This window comes from Sorex araneus, chromosome 4, assembly GCF_027595985.1.
Source record: "Sorex araneus isolate mSorAra2 chromosome 4, mSorAra2.pri, whole genome shotgun sequence".
Lineage (NCBI taxonomy): Eukaryota > Metazoa > Chordata > Mammalia > Eulipotyphla > Soricidae > Sorex > Sorex araneus.
Genome location: NC_073305.1, coordinates 93,758,972 through 93,776,590, shown reverse-complemented (window position 1 = coordinate 93,776,590; position 17,619 = coordinate 93,758,972).

The following is a 17,619-nucleotide window of genomic DNA, read 5'->3' as shown; positions in this document are numbered from 1 at the left end:
TTACACACACAATCACTTCTCCAAACCACTTTTCTCCTCCTCCCCAGTTCTCCAACTCACAGGCTGGTTTAGAAGTCAGTGAGTTCCACAAGTCTCGCATACATCTGTCACCTAGTGTTTTTATTTTTTTCTTTATTTACACTGTCCTTCTCCCCTTGTTAGTTCTCATTCTCTGATTCTTTCTCCTCAAAGGTAAATTTCCTGCTTTCCAGATACAGAGAATATTCTGTGTAGATTATACTCAAATTTCCTAAATCCTTTGCGACTACCATTGCAGCTATCATGTTAGAGTAATCTAAAGTAGATCAGATTGCACAAATGATTAAATAGTCCAGGCTCTTTATAACTCTGTGCCCTTTCTTTTCTACCCCTAAGTTTAAATCTCGGAGAGTAAAAACAGACTGGCCTTGAGATTTGTAGTTTGTAAGATTTAACCATTCCTGTCAGATCGTTGCATTTTGGGAAACCTCAAATGAGAGAAGTCACATTGTTACATTTCTGGGGGCTTCGAGCTTTGGAGACAGAGCCTTAGGAATACTCTAATACTGAAAAGACAGGACTGAACAGTTAATGTTCAGAATCAATGGAGCCCTTCTTGACCTGAGGTCATCTTTTGTTTTCTAACCCTACTCAAAACAAATCCCTTGAAACTGGGCCAAAGATACTTGCCCTTACAGCGGAAAAACAAGCAGTTTGTACAGCTGACCCCTCCCTGCATAGCCTAAAGACCTCACAAAAGCCAAAGTCTCTGTTTGTTTGTGTTTGTAGGAAGGAGCAGCGCAGGAGCTGATTCTGTTGTTCCTTCCCGGAGCCCACAGTCCTACAAAACAGCCTCTTACTATTCTCTCTAAAACAAAACCAATCAACTCTTTCTGGAGACCTCTCAGTGAAGAGGGTTGCCTCAATAAAGAGTCTTCTTACCTGTTAACTCATTGCTAATAAAGCTCATTCTCTACAAACCAATAAAGGTCATTTCTGAGTCTCTCATTAAATGGGCCCTCAAGCAGGAGTGGGATCATACACTTGTGGTTATACGCTGGTGATATTTTTTGCTTGTTAGAAAAATCAGTGGAAAAATTAAAAGGAGGGCCCTTGGGCCTCATGCACTCTAGGGGTGGTGCTTAGTTAATCCTCTTAGGCAGAATCACATTATTTTCCTGAGTTCTGAATTCTTACCTTGTCTCATTATTTCTGGGATCTGGTGTGTTTCCCGCCACTGAGTTAACCTAAACTGCATAGTTTGTTCTCCACTTACAATTAGAGCTTAAATTAGTCATTTATTCATGGCTCATGGATCCTCTGGTGAGTGTCACTGTAAGGTGAAACCATGGTGTCAGGGACACATGGGTTAGTGTCTGGGTGGTTCAACTTTACTGAAAATTTCATTTTAATTAGTTGAGTGTTCTTACTTCAAACTGACGTTATCAGTGTTCTGTGTTTCTCCTTGCTGTATATGCCTTTCCGTGGAGTGTTTGATCTGGCTAATTTTTGTTTTGTACAAATGTACTTGTTACTGTTACTCTTACTGTTAACAGTAACAAGTCTCACAATGGAGACATTACTGGTGCCTTTAGAGCAAATCAATGAGCAACAGGAGGACAGTGATATCCTGTCATACAATGATACAAATGTACTAAATGTATCATAGTTCTTTTAAATACTTATAAAAATGCCCTAAGAATGTTGTTTAAAAACTGTTTTCTCAATGATTATCATCATCATCATCATCATCATCATCCATTGATTGTCAAATTTCTCGAGCGGTCTCAGTAACATCTCGATTTGTCATAGCCCTGAGATTTTAGAAGCCTCTCTTTACTTGTCCTTCCAAACGATGCTGCATTGGAGGCTCTATCAATCTATCTATCAGGGTCGGGAAAATGAGACCCAGCTTGTTACTGGTTTTGGCATATTAATACACCATGGGGACCTTTCGTGGCTCTCCCATGTGGGCAGGAAACTCCCGTAGTTTGCCCCGTTCTCCCAGTGGAGAAGTAGGCTATAAGATATCATGCAGCAGTGAAGTGGCCACACGCTCCCGGGAGCTTGATTTCAAGTCTCTGGGTGCTGGCCATGGATGGGATTACACAGTGAGTGGGAGCAGTCCCTGGGTGTGACCGCCTAGCTACTAGAAGATGGGAAATCTGGGCGGAAGAGGCCCAGTCCCAATCTGAGCAAGCTTGGAGGTCTCAGCCCTGGGTCCCACACACCTGGGTTCCTCTGCCGGTACCTTCATCCATGAGGCTCGTCTGAACATGTGGAGAGGGGCCTTGAGCATGGCTGTGGCTAGGTTCCGGAGGTCTTCGGCCACCGGGAGCTCTGCTTGGGACGGGGAGGGAAGCTGGGACCCTCAGGAAAGACAGCCAGGCAAACAGGCAAGAGACTCTCTGCCTCTTCTCAATGATAAGGGATTGTTTTTACTCAGACTGTTATGAGACTCAGAAATTTAGCCCATTTCTTTCCTTCCTTCTTGGTCAGACAGGTAGTCATGAAGGGCCTTGCCAAGGGTTTCAGAATGTGATATCAATTAGGATATGATCTAAATAAAAGGTACTGTCTGCCATTTTTGCCAAGCCCCAAAGTGTGAAGGCTTACATGTCCATTATAGATGCAGAAATAGTGTATTACAGCAGTGCCAAGCCTGAGAAGGCTGGGCCTTCGAGTGGAGGAGAAATTCTGAAGAAACCAAAGCTGATAATCAGAATATGAAAGAACTCTCAAAGTTCAATTTCCCTTGGTGTTACCCCAGCAATGTACTTCTATCTACACAGAAAGATCCAATCAGAGGCAATTTAGAAGAACTCTATAGGATCGACTTCTGAATGTGGTATGTCCATGTTCCAAATTGGCGTGTCATTCCTCAAGAAGTCAGAACCCCAACATATACACATGGCTTGGTATAGATATTATGAAAGATGCCCAGTTTCATAAAAGGTAATGCTTTACTGATTCTCAGTTCCTACAGCTTAACCATTCTAAGAGAACTAAAATTAAACATCATACAAGTTTCTTGTTCAGTTACATGATGGTAAAATCCCAGATAACTATGACCTCAAACATAAGTTCTCCATTAATACTTTTAGTTAATAAATCAATCTTTCACATGAGATCTGTAGCACAAAGTCCCCCATATAGCTACAGGCCACAGGTGAAAGCCTAAGCTAAACTTAACATTCCTAACATAAAACATCTTCATAAGATACAGTAAAAAGCACTCTACATTTGTGTTAGGTAGAGATTCCCTTTTAAGAGACTCTACACGGTGTCGCTCTCTTTGAACAGTGAACCTTTTAATAAACTATGTCCTGGCCAAACTTCTTGCCGAACACATTTACAAGCCCTGTCCTCATGTCCCTTAAAATCTGGGCCCACTTCAATTCTTTCCTTTTAGGCCTAGGGATTGTCTCTTTGCTCTCTCTCTTCTATTATTTTCTAAATCAAGCATATTTTTAAAAAGTCATCTTCTCCGGTAAATCTCTTCTATGAAAGTAGGGAGAACTTGGGAAACCTGGCTGAGATCGTGAATGACTTCTTTCCCTCCTGCAAAAAGCAGGTACTACCCCTGCTTGAGCTACTCAAAAACCTCTGACGGTAGGGACAAGTCGTCAGACCAACTGTATCAAGTGAATTCTGAAAGAGTTTGATACCCACTCTGCAGTACTGGTGGAACCCTAGCATGCCAAACTGCTCATGGTAGACCATTTTTGTCCTAAGCTTTCCAGACAATTTCCAGGTGAGATGAATTTGAACCAAGCAGGAGGGTGACAGTACCCTCTGTTGAGGCTACTGAGTGCTTCCCACATCAACCATCAACCATTCTGTCCATCTTTTCTACCTTCCTTTCATCATTTTCCCTTTTCTATGATAGACCTTTCTGTTTATCATATTAGCTTCTAAAGATTTTGACAATTTATTATGCTAATATTATTATTATTATTAGGGTTAATACCTTTTAGGTAGTTTTGTTCCAAATATAATTAAGCCTCAGCCCACTAGAATGAAACTAGAATATCGATTCTGGGGTTTAACACATTTTTAATTCCCAGTTATTATTTCCCCATTCTCCATCATTAAAAAGATTGCAGCATTAAACTTTCTGATTGCCCATTAGTGCCTTAATAATAAATCAAAACAACACCTAATTTATATTTTAAAATTCAAAAAACGTTCAACATTAAAGATATAAATTAAGAAAAATATATTTAAAAATCAGAAATAAAATTTCAAAGTGAAAAGCATCTTATAGTTAAGAGAATTTGACATATGATTTTAATCTCAATAATAAGCACTCTTCATTACTTTTAAATTGATCTAGAAAATATAAAATTGGTAAATCTCATTAATGCACCTAGTTTGAAAAACTAACAGTAAAAATAGTAACAGATACAGTCGTTTATTAAAGTAAATTATTTGACTTCAGTTGCTAGAATTGATTAATAATATCTTAAATATGAATTATACCACATATGAACTTCACACTGTAAGTATTCATATTCACTATCCTTAGTTTGAATAGATACAAAATAATTTATATATTTATTTATTTTTCTTTGAGGTTTTGGGTCATAACCAGCAGTACTCGGGCTGTGCTTCCCTCCGCCAAATGCCCATTTTCCAGTGCTGGGGGATAAACCAGGGTCATCTATATGCAAAGAAGGGCCTTATATATATGTATTAATTTGGTAGTATATTGTATGTTCTTTCTTCAGTCCTAAATTTCATTTTGATCCATCCGTCAGTATTGAGTTTATTTTTAATTAAAAAATTGTTATTGACATTCAATTGTTTTTTCAGTGCTACTGAGTTATTTGTACTGAGTAATACATCAGAGAATATTCTGTGTCACTTAGCATGTGACGCATACTGATGGTGGATCACGCTGGATAGTGGATGTCTCATTGGATAGTATGTACCACCTATGCCTCACACTTGTATATCACTTTAGGCAAACTGTAAACAGAAATGCTTATTATTACCAACATTTCATATTACACTTTAGTTTACTACCATCCAAGGAAGAAGCGCAATATTAATGAAGATGAAGCAAAACAGCTTCATCAAAAAAATTGCGGCTCTAGTTTCAAGATGTTAATATGTGCCCATTATTAGTTTCTTCTTTATGTTGTCCTTTTAAAGACCCTGAAACACATAGAAAAGTATTAAATTTCCATTTACATTAAAATTAAGTAAATTGTCAATAACATACAATTCTCTGATATTTCAACTTCAATACTATTGATAAAATTCTATTTAGATAGTTCTTTGTTGTACTGAACAGTTTTTAATTAAACAGGACCCCTGATTTCTATTGTCTATTTTGTAGCCATTGAAACTGGTGGCAATTGACAACTATCACATTTGTAGCAACTGAAACCTGACAATGGACTGAGGTAGTCTAAGTAAATTTATAAATAAAATAGATGGCAAAGAGCTATGAAAAAAAATTACTAATGCTTAAATACTAAAGAAGTAGTTTAGAGAATTATGTGATAGAAAAATGCATGAAGATTAATAATGATAAATTACCTGTTATAAATTTAGCATGCATAGAAAGGTCAATAGTTTGATATATAACTTATTTTATGAAGTAAAATTATATGTATTTAGAAAGCGATTCTAGCCTGTCACTCTACAGGCTATAAACTATCAACTCTAATATACTCTATTTATATCTTAGACTAATTAGGGTAAACATAACCACTTTTTTTGAAAAGGAAGACACCAACATTTTTTATTCTAAAGAAAAGGAAATATAAGCAACTTAGGTTTCAGAGAGATAATATATAGCTGATGAAAATTAAAAAGAAGGGCTGCAGAGACAGTGCAGTGGGTAGAGTGCTTGCCTTGCATACAACCAAACTGAATTCTATTCCTGGTACCCCATATGGTTTCCAGACCCCTTCAAGGAATGATCTTTGAGGTCAGAGCCAGGAATAAGGTCTGAACACTCCCAGATTGGCCCAATAACAACAACAAAAATTATAGAGAAGAACAGAAAACTCAAGAAAATGTTGAAAACATAATGTATTCTCAGAAAAGTATATTAGAATATGGCAGAATTGGGGAAAATTTTGAGAAATATTTTGACAGTATCAAAAGATTTGACTAGTCCTACTGAGATGAGAAAGATATTTTATTCAGTAAATGGAAGCAGGCTGGGGAGGATAGGATAATCAGTTGGGTGTCATAAAGTTCATTCCAAGGTAATTAGATCATGTGTGGAGATAACAGAGTAGCAGTTGTGTATATAGTTCTACTCCATGAGTGTATCCTTGGACTGGAAACACAAGTTTAGTGTCATTGTCACAGTGGCTACCAATAGTGATTGACAGGAGACAGATTAGTAAGAATTTATAAAGAGGAAAAAGTAAGACACCATGTCCAAGATCCCAATATAACAACATATAAACAATCGATAGTTGAATATAAGATCATATGAGAGAAGAAAAGGCAGTAAAACCATTTGGTTGGAATTTTGTGGAACATAAAAGAGAACCTAATTGAAGGAGTGATTGATATTCTGTATTAAATCTCAAAAATAATTTAGAGTCCTTTTATAATTACTAGATTTAGTTATTGTACTAGAACTATTTAAATTAAGTGTTACAGTTGCAAGTTGTTTGTAATAGGTTGAGGAGTAAATGGGAAATTAATGATCAAAGAAATGAGCACAGACTAATGGTGAAGGGAATAGCATATACGGTAATACGGTAATAGGCTAGAGAATAAGAAAATCCTTTTAAGAATAGAAAAAGAAAGTAAAATAAATGAGACAATAGTGAATACAGAAAATCTTGGAGGCCTAACTTTATAAAACCATCAGAACATAGATTCCTAAAAGCAATCAATAGGGTCTGAGATCGAGAGGAGGAATAAGGGTGCTTTTTTAAACTAAAAAGAGGATGATAATTGGATACATTAAATAATGTACATATCTTACATATCTAATTTGAGACATTGAATGTAATATAAAGGTATTTTTCAAATAATAATTTGAAACAACCAAAAAGCTGAGAAAGACAATATTGATAGTGATGAGGGCTAATTTTCATTAGTCTAAATGTTATATAAAATCTTGCAAGAAAAATATGGCTTAAAGGGAAAAATGCCTTTTTAGAGCCAACTAAAAGTAAATTTGATTTAGACTATAATAGCACAAAATCCAATTTTGGATAAAACCCTTCTGCCAAGCACTTACTATAATTAAATTATATTTTTTGTTTGCCTTTATCATCTCTCCTTTACTCTTTCTTTTATTTCTGTTTATGCCCTTATGCCCACAAAATACTATTTCACTATTTAGTTAAACCATATTTAGGAAATTATAAATTAATACTTGAAAACTTCAAATCCTTTATAAATTATTGAATCAATACTTTATCTGATATATACTTTATAAATGATAGATCATTGTTAATATAGGCAGTTTAAAAAACATACAAATATGAGCAAAACCAATTATAAACTAGTTGACTTAACTAATTAGTGGGAGAAATCATTCATGTTTAGATGTTAACACTAGTTCTAAGACCACTAGCAAAAGTATATATTTTTAGGAGATTTATATAATAATATAAAGAAAATAATATTGTTGGAAAAATAATATTGCTAAATTAGGCACAAATTCTGTAGCTGTTTTACAGAATAATAAATTATAACCTATGAAATCATTTATTTACTAAACAGAAATTTTGTGCATTTTTACCAGAAAAAATACACATCAAGTCTGTGATTTTTAATTAATAATCTAAATAGATGCAAGTGTTTTAATTAATTGCACCAGATGCTGTTTCAAAGTTCCACAGTCATTGTGAGTGTATTACTATTATACTCTGCCTTAGTCAAAATTACTATATCTGAATTTATGAGCTTAGGACTTTTCAGAAAGTTTCTTCAGGAAGGAAGAGAAGACGTTGGAGTAATAAATATTCTTCCCCTCTTTCTAATTTTCAGTATAAGATTTTGTCCATAAAAACAACTGATGAAAGTTAGGATTTCAGTACCTTTAACTGCTTCACCCCATCAGGTATGATTATTCTAAAGTTCTTTTCATAGATGACCAATAAGTTCACACTAAAACAAACCCTAATCACCTACTTATTAAACATTATTTTCTCTATCAGCTGACTTGAATAACACTATTTTCTCTATTTTAGGTGTTTCTTAGTAGTTTTCCCCAAAACTACTACCAATAAAACATGTTTTCAGCATCTGTTTTATGTATAATCTCAACAGAAACACTAAACTGGAAAGTTTCTTGGGGATATCATATCAGCTAGTAAAAGCTTTAAAGATAGTTGATTGAAAACTCTCTGTCTGTATGGTCTATTGTTCCAGGATAATTATCCCTTTACTCTCAAGGGAGCAGGAATATGTAACCTTCTTTTACTCTCCCAACCACTCAAAAGTAACTCTCGTTTCCTATTGGACACCTTTTTTGAATAAGGGAGATTTCTTTGTTTTGTGTGATACTGTTTTTCCTCTCCCTGTTTGATGATAATCCCTGCCAGCATGTTGGTTTTATGCATCATTGTTTAGATCCTAGTACATTATCTCATATATAATATGTAATTGATAGATATTTCTGGAATATTGCTTGGTTGGTAAAGAAAAGGAAATAGCAAATATGAAAATGGTGCCTTTCAAATTTTCAGCTAAATAGAGCTATCAGAAACTTAATATCACATTTATTCCAGACAAAATAAAAAGTGAAAATGCTTTAAAATTATGTATTTTTAAGTGCTGGCATTTGTAGATTAGATAGGAAATAAAAGATGCCAATTTTTATACTCCATACTTTATTTTTACTTTTAACTATTAATATATCATAACTGATATCACTATTTTTTATAGTATAATAGGACACTAACATGAGTTTATAATATGCTAATATCAATCTTCGTTATTTTTGTTTATCTTAGTTTAATTGTGAAAAAAATAGCTATCCCAAGAAATATTGAACTAAAGAGTAGTGAGCTCATTCTTTCAAATTCTTTTCAAAGAATTCTTCATAGTTTCAGATGCATGATCTACATATCTTCAGAGTAATTAGCTTCTAAACATTCTTCAAAATTGCATGTTTAAATTTTATAAAAACAGGGTAATTACTTATATGTTGATTTCTTGAAGCAAAATACAATTACTCAGAAAGTAAAGTCTTGTTTTAATGTTTCTATATGCTCATAATTTGGGAATAGACATGCAAAGTAATGTTTATCCATAGTTTATTGTTCAGTACACATAATAAAGTTATTAAAGACATAAAATATGTATTCTATATATGCAATATGTTTTTATTCATCTTGTTATACTTGATAGAAGTTTGTTGATGACAATTTTTCTGGTATTTCTATTTTTCTGTTTCTTATTAGATAAAAAATAACATTTCATTTATATTACTCTTGTGATTGGTCCAACGTAAAAGCTAAAATGATGTATCCTAATGCCATTTAGAATCATAATTCCATATACTTGGTAGTTTTAAATGAAATATTGTTGATAAATTTTGACATTTTTGAGCAGTATAGATTGATGTCCTGATAATATTATTAGACCTTGAGCAGAAAAAGATTCAGAGGCATATTTTTAAAGTATGAAAACTACTCATTTTATCAAAATAAAAAAATACCACAGTGAAATCAATCACCTGTCTTAATGTGGTTCATCAAGGTCAATTCTTATAGGTATTACTGTAACTAAAAAGCATTTAGTTTAAAAAAAATTCTGGCTGCTCTAAAGATGCATGAATTTTACAGGTGCCCTGTCTCTCTCTCCTTTAGTGGGGAAAAGAAAAACGGCAGCTGGTAGGCATTGATTAAATGAGCGATAAGGTTTCTGGTGGATCAATTTTTTTTTCACTTTTGTAATTTTGAAGGTAAAACTTTCTATCACTGTCTAAGCTGAAATTATTGCTGGGATAATAGAAGTCTGATTCCAGTGCAAGTTAAAGAGGGAAAAGTTGCTGTTCAAATGTCAAGACATCTTGTGGTCCATGATGATTAAAACTAAACTGTTTGCTATATGAATCCCAAGATGCAGCTCTATTTCAGATATGGTGACATTTAGCCAGTGACTTTTCATAGCTTTTTAATAATGTATAGCTTTCCTTATATAAATTTGCAGTGACAGAAGTGACCACTTAAAGTGGAGCAGTTAATGGGATTTATTCTTGACTAAAAGTGCAGATTTGAAAAGTATTTCTAGAAAATCAAGATTGATGTCAAAAGAAAACATCTATTTAGTAGACAATGGAACTGTAACAGATTTGGGGGATTAACTGAGATTACAGAGCAGTTTTTTGTCTATATCTAAATCTTATGATATATAGGTACAAGTTTGAATTTTGATCAATGCTCTATGTAGTCCACTAAAACTCTGTCTACAATTACTTTCTATATAAATCAGAGGTATTTATATAGAAATTAATTGTAGTAATATATAGAAAGTAATTATACAAGATATATAAAATATCTTGTATCCTACTTCTCCCTCTGAAAGAAACTAGCAAGCTTCTTAGAGTTTCCTGCCCACATGGGACAGCCTTGCAAGCTTCCCATGGTGTATTCATATGCTACAGCCAGTAAAAAGCTGGATCTCATTCCCCTGATCCTGAAAGAGCCTCCAGTGTGACATCACTGGGGGGCCGAGTCAGAGAGAGACTTCTAAGATCTCAGGGAAAGGACAAATGGAGAGGTGAGCCCGCTGGAGAAATTGACGATTAATGGGATTTCGTGATTCGTGATTTGTGATAAAACAGAATCGTTCACCCTACTAATCACTCCTTCTGAGGGTTATGAGTTCCTTGTGCTTCATTTAAAGTTACAATCCCAAGAAAAACAACATATTGGGCCTGAAGAGATAGTACAGTGGATAAGGGTCTTGTCCTGCACACAGCTTAACAAGGTTTAATCCCCAACCACTCCATATGGTCTTCCAAGGCTGCCAGGAGTGACCCCCAACTGCCAGGAAAAACCCCTGAAAACTTCTAAGTGCCCCTCAATTGTCCACCCTTACCCAAAAAGACTAGCCTTGTATTTCTGTAATCGTCTGTTTTATATCTACCATTTGCGATAACTACCAGTATTACATCTCTTAGAGGTATTTTAGCTTTCATTGAATTGTGTAATAATTACTAAATCATTGAATCATAAATGTGCTTATATATGAATATTCTTTACAAAAGTGAGAGCTATGCATATATTAGACAATGAATTCAAGTATTATGAGAAAATTCTACTCTATTTACCAAATATTCAATATTAACCTCCCATTAGTCATGTTGTTCCATTACAAACAGAAAATTGCTGATTTAGCCCTGTCTAATAGTTCAACTTTAAACTTGATGTATTGAGGCCAGATTGATAGTATAGCAGGTAGGGTGTTTACCTTGCACATATCCTACCCAGATATGGTCCCTGAAACCCCATCTAGCCCTCTGAGCCTGCCAGAAGTGATCCTGAGCACAGAGCTATGAGTGAACCCTGGGAACTGCCAGGTGTGGCAGAGAAGCAAACAAAAACTAATATATTTACAAATAATGCTTAGACAATGGCATGTCACAAGGTCATTATAAAGAGATTAAATTGAGAAAAGTAAATATGAGAAAGGAACTGACTATACAAGTTATCAATATTTAACATCTACAAGATTATAAATGACCTCAGCTTTTGCTATTTTAAATAATACTATCAAGTTTTGTAAGTACTATTGAAAATATTCAATTACAAAATTTATGGATATTATGATGAAAAGTTAGAAATATAAGTACTATATATAAGATTAAAAGCAGAAGAATACAAAATTGTCTTGGTAAGTCAAGCATAAACAAATATTAACTTCTCATGAGCTTGCCCAATTTGATATTACTAACAACTGACAGTTACTGTTAAATTTTGTTTTCATTTCCATCACGCATATAGGGAGGTGTATATTAATTTCCTACTCACTGAGACAAATCATTGTCAGCTGGTTGACTTAAATAATAGAAATTTATACTTGTTTTGGAGGCTGGAAGTAGGAAAGTTGTTGCCTGAGCTGAAATTCTGCTGGTACTATGAGGAGAAGGTCACTTTTCTCAACTTCTAGAGCCTCGGGTCTTCTCTAGCTGTAGATTGTAGTCGTTATTTTTGACTGGGCTCAATTCTACATTTTATAAGGATACAAGATTGGTTAAGGTCCTAGTCTAATAAACTCATTATAAGTTCAGTATGTTTTTTAAAGAGCAAATACAAATAAAACTACATTCTGGGTTACAGGGAGTTAAAAGACTTCCAGGTATCTTTTCATTGACATAGTTCAACCCATGACGTGTATAAAATGCATGAACTTATGTAAAAAATATCCACAGATGCATATTTCTTCGTGCATGTACATGTAGAAAATTCTTACATAGGTTTCAAATCATGAATGTTACTCTATTATGTTATGTTTGTTTTCTGTTTTTTATTATAATGTAGGCGGTTTCTAGTTACTTCTTATCACAAATAATAAAGACTGTATTTGTTTACAGTTACTGCATAACAAATTTCTGCTAATTCAGGAGCTTTAAGCAGCACAGCTGTATATTGTTATAGTTTTTCACAGACAAAACCTTATCTTTTATGCGCTAACTGTGATTAGACTCATTTCAGATAATTCCCCGAGTGCCTTACAATGAAATAAGGTCACAAACTGTTTATTCACTGGAGTCTCAGGTTTGTACCATACTCAAGGGATGGACATTATATATGATTATGGGTATGGGTCATGTTAGAATTCTGCTTACTACAAATATTCTCATTAGTTCATCTTTGTCTTTTGATGATAACTTTCCTGGAATAAATTCCTGGCAGGGAAATTGCTAACGCAAAGTAAATGCAAACTTATGTAAGCTTTAAAATGTATTGCTGAAGTATAATTTTCACTGTAACCAGTACCCTTGAGTCTCTGTATATCAGTTCATCACCAGAAATAGATATTAACTTCTACAGGAACAATAATATAATTTTTCAATCAGTAGAATAAAATAATATTTGATTTTCATGTGGCATTAAAGTGACAAATGTAGGTTTTAACTAAGAGTATTCATTCATGTATTCATCATATTCATGAATTAGACATCTTGTTTTGTATTTTGATTATTTTCAATTTTTATAAATACTATTAAAATGCAAACAGTATTTTTTTTCCTTTTTGGGGCCACACCTGGTGATGCTAAGGAGTTACTTATAGCTCTGCACTCAGGAATTATTCCTGGTGGTGCTCAGGGGACCATATGGGATGTCAAACCTGGGTCGGCCATGTGTAAGGCAAACGCCCTACCTACCGTGCTATCGCTCCAGCTCTCAAAATGCTAACAGTATTTTTTAAATAAATTTGTCATTTGCCTTTTATTGTTTTCATTCTATTTTTCCTTTAATTTCTTTTTATTAAAGGACTGTGATTTACAAAGTTATTCATAGTTAAGTTTTAACATACAGTATTGCAGCACAGAGCCCACCATCAATACCAACCTCCTTCCACTACTGCTCCCAGGTTCCCTTCAGCCTGCCCTCTTGACAGGCACTTTTCTAAGTTTGGTTGCTCAAGTTTAGGTTTCTTGATCTTAGTGTTGTTGTCTCTGCGCTTTGGATATTTGGCTCTGGTCATTCCTTAACACTACCTTTGTACCTGACTCCCTGACTTGGCCCCCGTTGATTCTCATCTATCTCTTCTCTACCTCCTCTCCACTTATTCTTTTCTTCTGTGCTCTAAGACCAAGGTTGATCAGAGCCTCTCTCCTTGAAACATTGCATCCAGTCATCCACGTATACTAACTACCACAGTTGAGTGATAGCATCCCATGTATATTCTTTTCTTCTGACTTTCTCATTTAACATGCTGTCTTTCAGTTCCACCCATATTGCTGTGAATTGTGTGATTTTACCATTCCTTCAGCTATGCAGTACTCCATTGTGTATAAATTTACCACATCTTCATGATCCACTTATAAAATTGTTGGACATCTAGTTTGATTGCAAATCTTTTCTATTCTAATGAGTACTGGAGCAAATAATAGTAAGCATATGTTCTTTTGAATGTATGTTTTTCTGTACTGGGCATAAATACTCAAAAGTAGAATTGTTAAGTCATATAGGAGCTCAATTCTGAATTTACAGAGTACTCTCTGTGTTGTTTTCCTTAGGAGTTGGACCAGACAGCAGTCCCACATTAAGTGGATGATGGTTTCTTTTTCACCACATCCCCAACAACTGAGATTGTTTCCAGTATTTTTGATATGTTCCATTGTCAGTGGTGGAAGATTATTTCTCATTTTTGTATTGATACGAATTTCCCTAATAATAAGTCACGATGATCATTTTTCATGTGCTTGCTGGCCATTGATTGGTCTTCCTTAGAGAAGTTCATTTCCTTTCCCCATTTTTTGATGCTGATTTTAGAATTTGTGTAGCTATTTATTGATCTTTGTGAGTACTTTATAGATCCTGGATATTTGATGTACTGAATGTGAATATTTTCTCCTACTTAGTTTGCTGTCACTTGGTTTTATCTCATGTTTCTTTTGCCATACAGAAACTTTTAAGTTTGATGTAGTCCCATTTGTTTAGTTTTGTTTCTGTAGCCTTTGTCAAGGGCATCCTATTGTTGAAGAAACCTTTAAAGTCTAGGTCTTGGAGTGTTCTGTCTATATTTTCTTCATTGTACTTTGTATAGATTCAGGTTTGATCTCATGGTCTTTGATCCACTTTGAGTTGACTTTTGTGAAAAGTGCAAGATATATATCTAGCTTATAGTTCTTGCATGTGGTTAACCAATTCACCCAACAACGCTTGTTGCAGAGGCTATCTTTGTTTCATTTCATGTTCACAGCTCCTTTGTCAAAAATTAGCTGACCATATATATGCAAGTTTATACTGGGATATTCTATTCTGACCCATTGGTCAGGGAGTATTTCTCTCTCCCAATCCCATGCTGTTTTGATTACTGTGTATTATAGTATAGATTCAACTTAGGTAGTGAGATGCCTCCCAATTTCTTGTTGTTAAATATGGTTTTGGCCATGAGGGTTTTTTATGGTTTCAAAAAAGTTTTATAATTGTTTTAAGTAAATGAAGAAAGTCTGAATTTAAATAGGAATTGCATCAAACCTATAAAGTGATTTAGGTAAAATGGTAGTTTTGACAGTGTTGATTCTTACAATCCATGAACATGGTCTTTTCATAGTTTTGTAACTTTGTTTTTAACTCCTGTAAACTTTTTTCTTTTGTTCTTATGAAATGACTTTTTTAATGCTCGATTTTTCACTTCCTTAATAAATAAAACTTTAAAGTGTATATAAAGTATGACTATATTCTTGACACAAATGATTTTTGTACCATATAATTGAAGATTGTTAAGTGTCTGAAAATGTATTTACTACTTTCTCCTGAAAACAGTGATCCCTAGAAATTGTAATGAGCAGTTCTATATGCAAGCATTTTATTATTTCTGAAAACATTTGTATCTATAAATTGATAATTGGACGCTTTTAATTAGAAATATAAAGCTACTAGGCCATGGCTTCTTCAGTTAATCATTTGTCTTGTGGGTACTATATGTGAGCGTAATTAAGTAGATAATATATGTGAATATAATTAAGTGTATTCTTTTAAAATAGCTATAGATTTCACAATATAGATAATTCATTGCTTATATTATCAAACAGTAAGTGGTATTTTTTTAATAGACATTACTGCCTGTGATAATGTAACGTGCTTTTTATGTTATATTATTATGCTATGGCATCTCCCCTCTTCTTTCCTGCCTTTACCCTATGGCCTGGGGATTGAATACCTGCAGTGCAAGTGTTCAACTGTTAAGCTACATTCCAAGCCAATGACATTTATTTTTAAACATTTAGCCTTCATGAATGTTTCACTAATCTTTAAAAAGAAATTTCATTGAAAATTAGTGGACATTGAAGAGACAGAACGGAGTTTAGTTAAAAAACAAACAAGCAAACCCTAAGCAAACAAAAAATAAACAACTGACTGAAAACAGACAAGTGGATAGATTAACAACTGGCAGTAAACTCTTTTTGTTCATTCTTCCTTAAGTTTCAGAAACTTTGTTTCTCATGTTTTGCCCAGTAGGAATGGATATTTATCTGGTTGTTTCCAAGTGCCAATGAAATACTTATTTTTCTTATGCTTATGTTCTAAAACATTTATATTTCATGGATATTTTCTAAACACATTTTAATATTGACTATTTGTTACTTTTGAAGGCAGTTAACTTTTAACTGTCTCATAGGACAATTGGGCTCAAAATTTCTACTTTCCTCACAACAACTTTGAAATTTTATATTTTCTTTGACAATTGAGCCTTTATGAAAGATTCACAAGCACATTGATTAAAAAGTCACATACTACTATAAGATTCTTCATTTCCTCACATTTTTACCAATTTCATCTTTTTTTGTAATTAATTTTATTTGGATAGGTTCTATTTGTTCTTAATTTTACTGTGTGAGTTTCTGTCATCTGGTTTTGAGTTAAACTGTAATCAAATGTTCTGATCAGCAACATTAGTATATTTAAACTAATAGGCTATCATTTGGATAGTTAACTTTATAAACATAATTTTCATTTCCATTTATTTAAGTATTTTATAGAAAGTTTTATTAAATACTTGACTTTGTATATTTTTTACATTAAGTATTTGAATTGAGATTGTGTTGCTAGGGATTAGATTCAGTGGTCCCCAGGAATGCATCATACCATTTCACAAATTAAAGCATATATGCTGTCACTGATTCATATTCTCAAACCTAAACTTTAAATTTCTTCCAAGAGTATATTCGAGCTAACCAGAGTTTATTAAATTTAGTGATTTCATAGCAAATTATATCTACTTATTTATAACTTTATATGAGTTCATAAAGTTTAAATTTTATCTTTATTCCATTTATCCATAGGTGTTACAAAATTTCTTTAAATTTTACAAGTCACAAATTTGTTAAATTTGTCATTTACCAACTTTCCTCAATTTTTTTAACCTTTGAGTAAAATTTCCAGGATGCTTTCTGATAATTGGAATTAATTAAAATTTTATTTTCAAGTTAAAATGTACATTAGGTTTAAAATGTGCTTAAGTCTCCTAGCACCTACCATAACTCATTTTGTCATCCCCAGAACTTCATTATGCTCCAGGAGATCCATTTGCTAACCCCAGAACTTTCTGATGCTCCAGGAGGATCATTTGCTATCCCAAGAAATTCAGTGTGCTAAGAGGTCTCCTAGAGCATCCAGAAGGTCTGGAGACAACAGACTGACATCCTGATCATCTGACATTCTGGGGATGACAAACAGGCTTTCTGGAGTATCATGAATGTCTGGAGATGAAAAAATGCCCTCCTGGAACACCCTGAAGTTCTAGGGATGAAGAATGGGCCTTCTGGAGTATACTGAAATTCTGGAGTTCACAAATGGTATTCCAAATTTGTCATGTACTTATCTATTGTCCATCTGTTTATCTTCTTTGAAGAAATGCTTATTCCATTTTTACAAAAGGGTTGTTGAATTGTATGAATTCTTTATATATGTGGAATATTAATCCTTTGATTTACAATACAAACATATCTTTTTTGGGGAGGAGGCGCAC